General features: G+C 43.7%; 1 protein-coding gene and 1 long non-coding RNA gene across 2 annotated transcripts in view; both read right to left on the reverse strand.

Moving 5' to 3' along the window:
• Positions 1-9,462, reverse strand: part of Cdh13 (cadherin 13) — a 1,142,761-nt gene that overhangs the window by 1,090,130 nt on the left and 43,169 nt on the right. The window lies entirely within an intron of this gene.
• On the reverse strand, positions 741-2,799 carry LOC102024291. The gene is made up of 2 exons (XR_265022.2): positions 2,709-2,799; positions 741-904 (listed from the first exon to the last, which is right to left on the reverse strand). It is a non-coding gene; the product is annotated as an uncharacterized LOC102024291 (long non-coding RNA).

Below are 9,462 nucleotides of genomic sequence, written 5' to 3' on the forward strand. Positions count from 1 at the left end.
CAGTGAAAGTTTTATATTAGTTCCATTTTTAAGTGTTTTAGTTCTGCTTTTAGTCCAGTTGAATGGATTCCAACTTATCAATCAAGGTCAGATTTGTCACTGGAGCATCTGCTTGCTAACATGAGCATGTTTGCATTTTATTGAGCTTTCTAATTTTACTATAGTTTAGTACATACCAGGCTGTCTCCAGATCACAAAATTGTAAGTGGAACACTAGTGTGCTATTAATAGGCTGTCTAGGGTGGGAAAGGAGAGGTTCTGAAGACACACTGATTTGGCAAATTCTGCGTTAAACAGAGTTCTTCAGTGCAGGATTGCTCAGAGCACTTCTTATGTTAATGTGAAATTTTTACTCCCCTAAGAGAAGTTGTCAAAGGATGTTCTCAAATGCATTCACTGGCACACCCTATTTTTTCTGTTTCATCGTGGAACACCTTTTAACAATCCAGAGGTTACCTAACCCAAGAACACACCTTGGAAAATGCTGTTTTCCAGAATACTATACCATGAGGGTTTTGCATTTTCTTTACAGCTTAGTTTGATAAAACAATTGCTCTTTCATAATGGAGGAAGGCACATCCTCACACTCGCACTCCCTCACCCACTCTTTTGAAGGACACAAAAATAAAAGAGAAACACAAGAATAAAACACAAGAATAAAAGAGAGTAGGCTTAGATGTGAGTTTGACTTCATACAGATTTCAGTTCTGCAACTTGCAAAGTTTGTGACCTTCTGCAGATTAATTATCTCTTGGCTTATTTTATTCCACAAAAATAAGGGCAATGACACAGTAGAGAGACTGCTCGACCCTGATGCCTGGTGGTGTCTCTGAAAGGTCTGGCAATGTCTGGCCATGGTAGGTGGTATTTAATTCATGGAGCATCATGGAGCCTCTGAATGGAACTGCAAACAAAACACACAGAAGCCCCTGCCCTTGACAGAAGGAAACTTCCATAGAATTTGGCTACCCAGGGGGCCCCAAAGTGCAGCCCAGGCAGGTACCAGGACTCTAAGGCAACCGCTAGTGCTATTCATGGGGTCTGTCGCTAAGTTTCTGGTGAAAGGAGGGGAACTTTTGAGTTGTCCTGTTGCCAGGACACACCTAGATGCTGCAGCCTGCCCACCAAGAGAGGGCGCCTTGATCCCCCCGGCCTCCCAGTACAAGACAGCAGAACAGCGAAGCCTCACACCAAAGTGCCTTTGGACACACACCTCAGTCGGCCCAAAGCAAAAGAAAGAGACCATCCAGGCCAAACTCATCCACCCATTACGTGATGAGGTCTCCATGCTTGATGTTGGAGGTGGAGCGCCGGGACACCTGTTGGCTGTAGAGCTCAACTAGGACCCTGGGGCCCAGTTTATTTTACAGAGGCTTAGGAAATATTTTGAGCAAGGTGGCACACACCTCAAAGAGCAACTGCTCAGTGCGCTGCTTTACACCTGTGTCTCCCAGTAATGAGGCCAAGTTATCCCCTGAGCTTTCTGTATCTTCATCATCACCCACTTCCCAGGAAAGATGGAAAAGTTAGTGTCTAATTGGGCTTGCTTTTCCTCCTCTTGCTTTCATCCCACCCACTCAGCTTCTCACGGGCACTAGGCATTTAATTGAGCATGTCACTGTTGATTGTGCCCGGGGCTTGTACAGGGGCTGCCAGCCCTAGTTTCTCCATTCTGCCAGCTGAGCTTGAGCCGGCTCCTGTCCTGGCTGTTTCATGAATCACAGTTCAGCGTGTTCTTAGAATTATCGCACATTTCCGGCTTGGGAAGGAGGTCCTCACAAGCTCAAGAAGGCATCAAAATATTTAGTTACCTCCAAATGAAGGATATAACTGTGCGCAATATCAATTAGAGGCATACAGAGAGCGCTGACTGCACTAATAAAGTTATAACGGAATATAAGGGTGAGGGAGACAGGCACTTCCTCACAGGCACGGGCAGAAGCAAATACTGTGAAAAGTCGTAATTTCCCAAACAGATTGTCTGAACACCTGCCGCCGTTCAAGGACCCTCCGCTCCCCACTACACTCTTCCCTGTCTCTATAAAAAAGCATCATAATCAGGGAGAGATACGAAGTTCAGGTGGGACAGCTGGTGACCAACCAGTTTCATCCCTTCCTGGGGCTGCTGAAGTCCTGCGCTGAGGAGGACTCTGCGGCTGCCCTTGGGCTTCTCAGAGGTGAAAGCAGTGACTGGTCAGGGTTGGCCACAAGTCAGAACGGAGCGCGGAAGATATGTGTGCACCCATCTGACACACCTGCCACTGCAAAGAGCCCCACCTGAGAAGCTAAAGACCCCTTTGTCCTGAGGAAGTCATTTAGTTTCCTCAGCTTCAGTTTCCTGGCCTGTAAAATGAAGATGGGGACAAAGTTTCCCTTATGAGGTCATGGTGAAGATCAAACTTAGCGAAGCATGTAAAACTGCTCTGAGAACCATGTGGAAGGTAATGTCATTGTAAAAGTATGTATGTTCAATTTGTGTGTGTGTGTGTGTGTGAGTGTGTGTGTTAGCTTTTTTAAAGCCCTATGGATAGATTTCTGAACTTTGGCACTTTGACATTTTGTACTGATGGATTTTTTTTTTGTGTGTGCAGGGTTATGACCAGCAAAAATGTCTCCAGACTCTGCCATCTGTCCAGTGAGAACAAACCCACTTCTGCGGAGAAGGCTGGCCTGGGTCAGCCTTCCCCCTGGCTGCACAGCAGACTCACCTGGGAACTTCTAAATTGATCTCAGTGCCAGGTACCAAGCCCCAACCAGAAGGCTTTTACTTACTGGGACAGGAGTGGTGGGGCAGAGCATCTATCCCCATGTGATTCTAATCCACATTCTAGAGCCCAGATCCTTTCACAGAGCTATACGGAATGGTCTCGGAATATGAATTCCACTCCTGCAAGTCACAGGCCCCATAGACTCCTCGGACCTGGCCACAGGCTGCTCCTAGACATGAAGCTAAGTACTGTTATGGACAAAGGCGTGGAGTCCTCCAAGGGGGAAATTAAGGAGAAAGTTCCCCCAACCCAGTCCAATATGTAATTGCCCTCCCCCACTCGATCCCATGAATTCCACTTTTAATGAGTATGTGAACAATTTATCCTTTACCAGATGATTCGGGGAACGTGATAAAGGAGATAGTTAAACATGATAGATATCCACGCACGTCCATCTTGAAGTGATTTTTCAAAGACAATGGAAGCCCTAGCATCCCTTTGATAAAATGGAGTTAGACAGAAACCCAGCAAGTAACATATGACTGGGTACAAATGGTAAAATTAAAGGCAAACATTGTTGATGAGCTCACTAGAGCCTGAAGTACTGAAGCACAATATTAGCCTTGGTAGAAAATAACTTCATTGAAATATGTCCTTCCTGGTGCACAGCTTTCCTAAGGCTCTGAAAGCATTCTGTCTCTCCTAGTACCTCACTGCCTGTCATGAGAGATTTTCAATAGAATGAACAGAGAAGAGAGCTTGGGAAGGAAAGTTAAGGATAATTGAAGTCTTGCCTTGATCTATTGTTACAACTGAATAGGCAGAGAGACAAATACTTGGTCCCTGCTTAGACCTTCAGCTCCTGGGGCCGGCACAGCAGTCAGTCAATCAGCATATCCTTACTGAACACCTACCGTAAATAAGTCACTAGTCACCGTGCTAAGCTCTCCAGGGATGCAAAGATGGATAAGATACAGAACCTACCCTCTAGCCATTTGTAGTCTAGTTAGGGACCTATAAAAACATACTCAATAATCCTAAATGGTCTCAGCTTAAACCCAAATGAATGACACCGAAAAGAGATGCTGAGCTGGGAATTTCATAGGAAACCGAGGGAAAACTGGACACAGAGACCTGGCAATCCAATGGGTCCCTGGCATCGCTTCTTATACATATGCAGGGGGCTGGCTGATGGCCCCCTGGGTGCAGGAGGGGGCATCTGGTGGAGGGTCTGGTGATGCAGGGATGATAGATGCTGTCTGCCTCCTCCTTTGACCCACCGACTAGCCATGCATTCTATGAGAGATGAGGTGGCAAAAGAGGTGCAGGCAGAAGAAATGGAGATGAGGCAGAGGGTAGGAGGGAAGAGCTAACTCCCAGCTGAGTGGAGAGGAGCACCAGAAGGAGTGGAACAGGGACAGGAGGCCTGGGACAGAAGCAGGCTCAGGGGAGAAATGTTTTCCGGGAGAGAAAGTTGAGATCTCAGTTGGTGGTAAGGACACTGTCATCAGTAAATTACGGCTGTGTGTGTGTGTTGGGGGGGATATGTGACACCCTTTGGGGATTCCTGGACCACTCAGAGTATTTTCAAGGGATCTGTCAGCAGACATCTCATTCTAGCTTGAGGGAGGTGGGGACGCTCTGGGATGCAAGTGGGCGAGCAAGAAGAATAGGACTAAGCAGAAAGCCTGTCGGCCTGAACATCCAGAGGGAAGCTGTAACCCGGCATGTGAGGTGAGCAGCGCTAAGAGTGACCGGCACTCCACCAGCTGAGACCTACAGTCATAATCATCAAGACCTGGGAACTTCTCCTGGCCAACGGGTTGTGCTTGAAGCACGACTCCTAGCCCAGAGTGTTCAGGGGGCCATCCACGTGGTAGCTTCACAGCAGCAATCTCAAATTGCCACCCACATCTCCCACTGCTCAGGACAGGCCCCGCTGGCTGCACGGGCCATTGGATGACCCCCTGAACAACCCCGTTCTCCACTCCCTCGCCTCCTCGCCCCTGCAGCAGAGCAGCAGCAGAGTGAGGTTTTTAAATCGCCACTTGGACCATTGCACCGTGCTGTTTAAATTTTCTCACAGCTTCTCTTGCTTATGATAAAATCCAAACTTCTTTCCATACCTGTTTGCCTTACAGGGCCTACCTGCCTGCTCCCTGGACTCGTCTGTATCCTTCCTCATCTTGCTCATATCACTGCAGTGATAACGGCTTTCTTTGTTCTGGACCTAGAACCTAGAACACTCAAAACTCATTCCTGCCCCAGGGTCTTTGCTCTTGCTGCCAAGAGATCATTCCCTACATAGTTCCCAATTGTCCCACCTCCTATTCAGGTCTCATCTCTAGAGAGGCTCTCCCTGGCGTGTCCTTTAAAGGAACCCACACATCTTCTCTTCCTTGATTCTAATTAATATCTCTTCACAGCCCTTATCTCCCAACATCACATTATGAATTCACTTGAATATCTGTTATTGTCTACATTTTACATTAGACTAGAAACTCTAGAAGGACAATCTATCCCACCTGCAGAACAGTGTTTGTCACATGCTAAGGGCCTAAAAATAGACGTTAAATTAAAGAAAAAATTAACCATTTTTCAACTATCAGGCAAATTGCGGTCAGCTTCCACTACCCTTTTGAAAACATATCTTTCAAGGACACTAACATGCACAAGCTCCATGATTCCAATCTCTCCCAAGGGCTTTGTACCCTAAATGAGGCTTTTCTATTTCTCACTGCCACACCCCTTGATAAAACTATCTCTGCCCCATCCTAGCATGCTTCAACACTGGTGATTTACTTGTGTTACCTGTTTTATTTACTTATTCTTGCTTCTTACATGAATATCAGCCCCACAAGGCAAGGGGCATGCCTGGCTTATCTATTGCTGGTAGTCCTACCACCTGGCAAAGAAGAGGTACTCGGTAAATACTTGTTGGGTATGCATCCAGCTAATCCAGGGTTCTCTTGCACATACATTTTGTTGGTTAATGATCTGTCCCTCAGAGCCAGATAGTACATTGGCTACTATTAAATGCCATTCTGTTACCATAGGTTCAACTCGTTATTCCTGTCTACCAAGATCCTCCAGACTCTGATGTGTCTTTCAGCATTTCACCATCACTGCCTGCCTGTAGAAACTTCATGAAGCCACCACCCACACCATTCCAGGCAGAGCAGATGGTAGCAGAAAAATGTGTGTACCCTTCCCACCTTCAGCCTGCCCTGTCCTCTTGCATACCACGGTGCCAGATGCAGGGCTGAGCTTCAGGTCTCTCCTGTACGCACACTCCCTAACCCACTTCCCAAAAGGAAGATGTTCAGAGTAGACCTCAGGCTCAGGAACAGTCTAGAGTTAGACCAGAGTTTTAAACCCCACCTTCTCTCCTTTCTTTGTAAATCTTGACATTGACAGTTCCTTCTGCCTCCATGCATCTCAGTCCCTTCATCAGGTACATGAAGCTAATACAGCTCTGGAACTGTTGGGCACTGAGCACAGTGACATCATCATGGTAACCTGATGAATGAGTGAGAGTCTAAAATAGCAACTTTAACAAGCTAAATTTAGAAGTGAGAAAGTGAAACACAGGTATTTATTTCACTGGATGTTTCTTAAGGCAAAAAGGAAACAAAATCAGCACATTTGCAAATGAGTCCTTGATCAGAAGTCACGCAGACAGTTGTTGCCATTGGTTTAACATTCTTGTTAAAGTTCCCATGCCGGCACACCCTTCAAGGCAGGGTCCTGGGCTTGAACTGGAGGGCAGAGAAAGCTGGGGCGTGGGTGTCAGGAGCCCAGGCCAGCTGTCCACATCACTGGAGGGCCAACTCCAGTCACCTCCCCCTTCCTGCAGCACCTCCACCATGTGCACCCAGCTGTCGTTTTGCATCTACTTCAGCTTCATTTAAAAAATGGGGCAAACTGTAAAGATGGGAGATAATCATAAAGAGCTCAGGGGAAGTATGCAAATAGAAACTCTGCAAACTCAGAGGAGGCTGGAGAACAAAGATAATCAAGAGCATTATCAACAGGCCCCAGGTGTGCACTGGCTGGGGCTGAGCCAGTACGTGCACCCAAGAGGGAGGAGGGCAAGGGTGGTACCCACCAAGCACACAGGTCTCCTGTTTTTCTGCATAATCCTGTTTTGCAGAGCTGTTCCAGAGAAGCCTGGCAGATGGAGCTCAAGTGTATTTGTGAGTACAGGAAAGTAGAAGCTAGGTGTTTCCCATAATGTCTGCTCTTAACCCTCTTCCCTTAGTGTGTTCGACCTCACATGGCAGCCGCAGAGATGTGCTGAAAATGGTGCCCAAATTCATCATCAGTGCTCAAAGGCTTATTCCTGGGCCCCAGGCCAGCCCCGCCATGCCGACCTCAGCACAGCACAGCCCACTGCTTCTCAAAGATCCCACCCCATGCCTCTCACTTCCGGTCTTTGCTCACCCACCTTCCTGACTCTCATCCTCAGCTAGAGCCTTTGTCCACAAAATGCAAAGGTAGGCAAACGTCCTGCTCTCTCTCTCCAACCTTGCCTGCTTTAATGTTTATCACCACCTCATATAACTTACATTCTGCTGCTTTGTTTTCTGACTTCTGTTTCCTAACTGGAAGGGAAGCTCAGTGAGGACAGGTGTGTCTGCTGATGTCTAGCTAGTGTCGTCTTCTGCGTGGGATGCTCGGTACTGAGCACAGGAATTGCTGTCAGTGCCTCCTTACAAAGACCTCACGGTTTAGAACATTCACCCAAAAGAAACCACTCATACCTCTAAGTCATTATATGCTTGGCTTCTAACCACAGTCCTCCCTAGTCTCCTGCACACTAAACAGCAGATGCATTTTTTAGTGTGACTATCCACTTTTTCCACAAGCTTGTGTTTTCTAACTATATACTTGGATCTTTTTCCAATCCATCATTGGAGCATTTCAGGTTGCTGCATTAAGAAATTTTAATATACTTCCTGAAAATGTTTCATCCTGTCCTGCCCCCATCAGAAAACACTGTCATGACCCCTACTCTGGCATGTGCACAGGGCCAACCTGAGTCCAACAAATTTCCAGCCTTCACAGACTGACTGTCCTCGTTTACTCACTTTAGCAGACTACCTACCCTTCAGACACTAAAGGGCTGTGGTTGTTTTGCTAACTTTTACCCTAGTTTTCTTTTTTCTTAATTAATAAGTTTCCTACAATTGTTTGATATATTTTTCTTCTTTCTGTGAAGGGGACTGTGCTTCATCCCTGAAATTCAGTTTGTGGTATAGAAAAAACTGATTCCTATAATTCATTAGGAGAAAATCTATCATCACATTAACATAGGCTGAAAAGACACTTGATAAACTTTAACAGCCACTCCTAATAGGACATTCAAAAACAAAGGAGTGAAAGGAAATGTTTAAATATACTTTTAACAGAAGTTAACAAATATTAAAATTGGAATTCTTTTCCATTAAAATAAAAAACTGGATAGAGATGCCTATCATCACTAATCCATTAGTCCACATTGCCTAGTGACTCTAGTCAATGGAATAAGATAAGAAAAATTAAGTAATGACCCCAAAATTGGCCTAAAACTTCTTTTTTTGGTGGATAATTTGATGGCATATCTAGAATATCTACATATGCTATTTCTTAAAAATTCTATTACTAATCAGAGTACAGTATTTGGTAAGGTTCAAGGCTATAAAAAGAATTTGAAGGGAAAATATATTCATTATATATACTACCAATAAGAACTCAAAATGGAAATGGTAAAACAAATTACAATAGCAAGAAAAATGATAAAATACTTAAGGTAAAATTTAGCAAGAAAGCTATAAGCTCTATATGAATAAATCTATAAAATCTAATTGGATAGCATAAAACAGATTTTGAACAAATGGAAACAGAAATTAGACTCTTTATCAGAGAGATATAATATCATAAAAGTGTCAGAATTAAACATATATAGAATTTAATGATAGTCCCACTAAAATATGAATATCTTTTTTCTCTCTTATTCAAAAAAATAGAATCACCTTCACTTTATATACATGAAAAATTGCTCAAGAACACTAAAATTTGTAGACATAAAGATTAAGATGGGGGCTTTCCCTTGTCAGACACAAAACACACCAAAAAGCTACTCTATACAAATCAATACAATATTTACACAAGAATAGAAAAATTAACCAGTGGAAAAAAAAGAAGATCCAAAAACAGATCTCAGTAACTATAAGATTGTAAAGTATGACAAAATAGGTATCTCCATTCCATGTGAATGGAACAGTTTATTTAGTAAATGGTCACACACAAATGTCTACTGAATTAGAAGAACATGAAAACAGTAACAGTTGCAGTTAGCTAGGAGGAGTAATTTCTGGTGTTCTGTTGTACAGCATGGTGACTATAGACAACAATAACATAATGTATTTAAAAATAGCTTCAGGAGAAGATTTTGAGTGTTATCACCACAAAAAAGAGAAATGTTTGGGTGATGAATGGGATAATTATCCTTATTTTAAAATTATAAAATGTATATACATAGTGAAATGTCACATTGTACCAATTAAATATATATGTAAAATTATTCTCTCAATTAAAAATAAAAGTATGTAATTGGGCTACTATCTTGTACCTTACAAAAACTAATTCACATAAAGAAAGGTTTAGATATAAAATTATACAAAAAAACCCCACAAAATGTATATCTATCTAAAGTCTGTGGGTGGAAAATCTTTATAACCTAATTGAAACCACTAAATTTCAATGAAAAAAT

Source organism: Chinchilla lanigera, unplaced genomic scaffold (genome assembly GCF_000276665.1).
Source record: "Chinchilla lanigera isolate Chin_1 unplaced genomic scaffold, ChiLan1.0 scaffold00163, whole genome shotgun sequence".
NCBI lineage: Eukaryota > Metazoa > Chordata > Mammalia > Rodentia > Chinchillidae > Chinchilla > Chinchilla lanigera.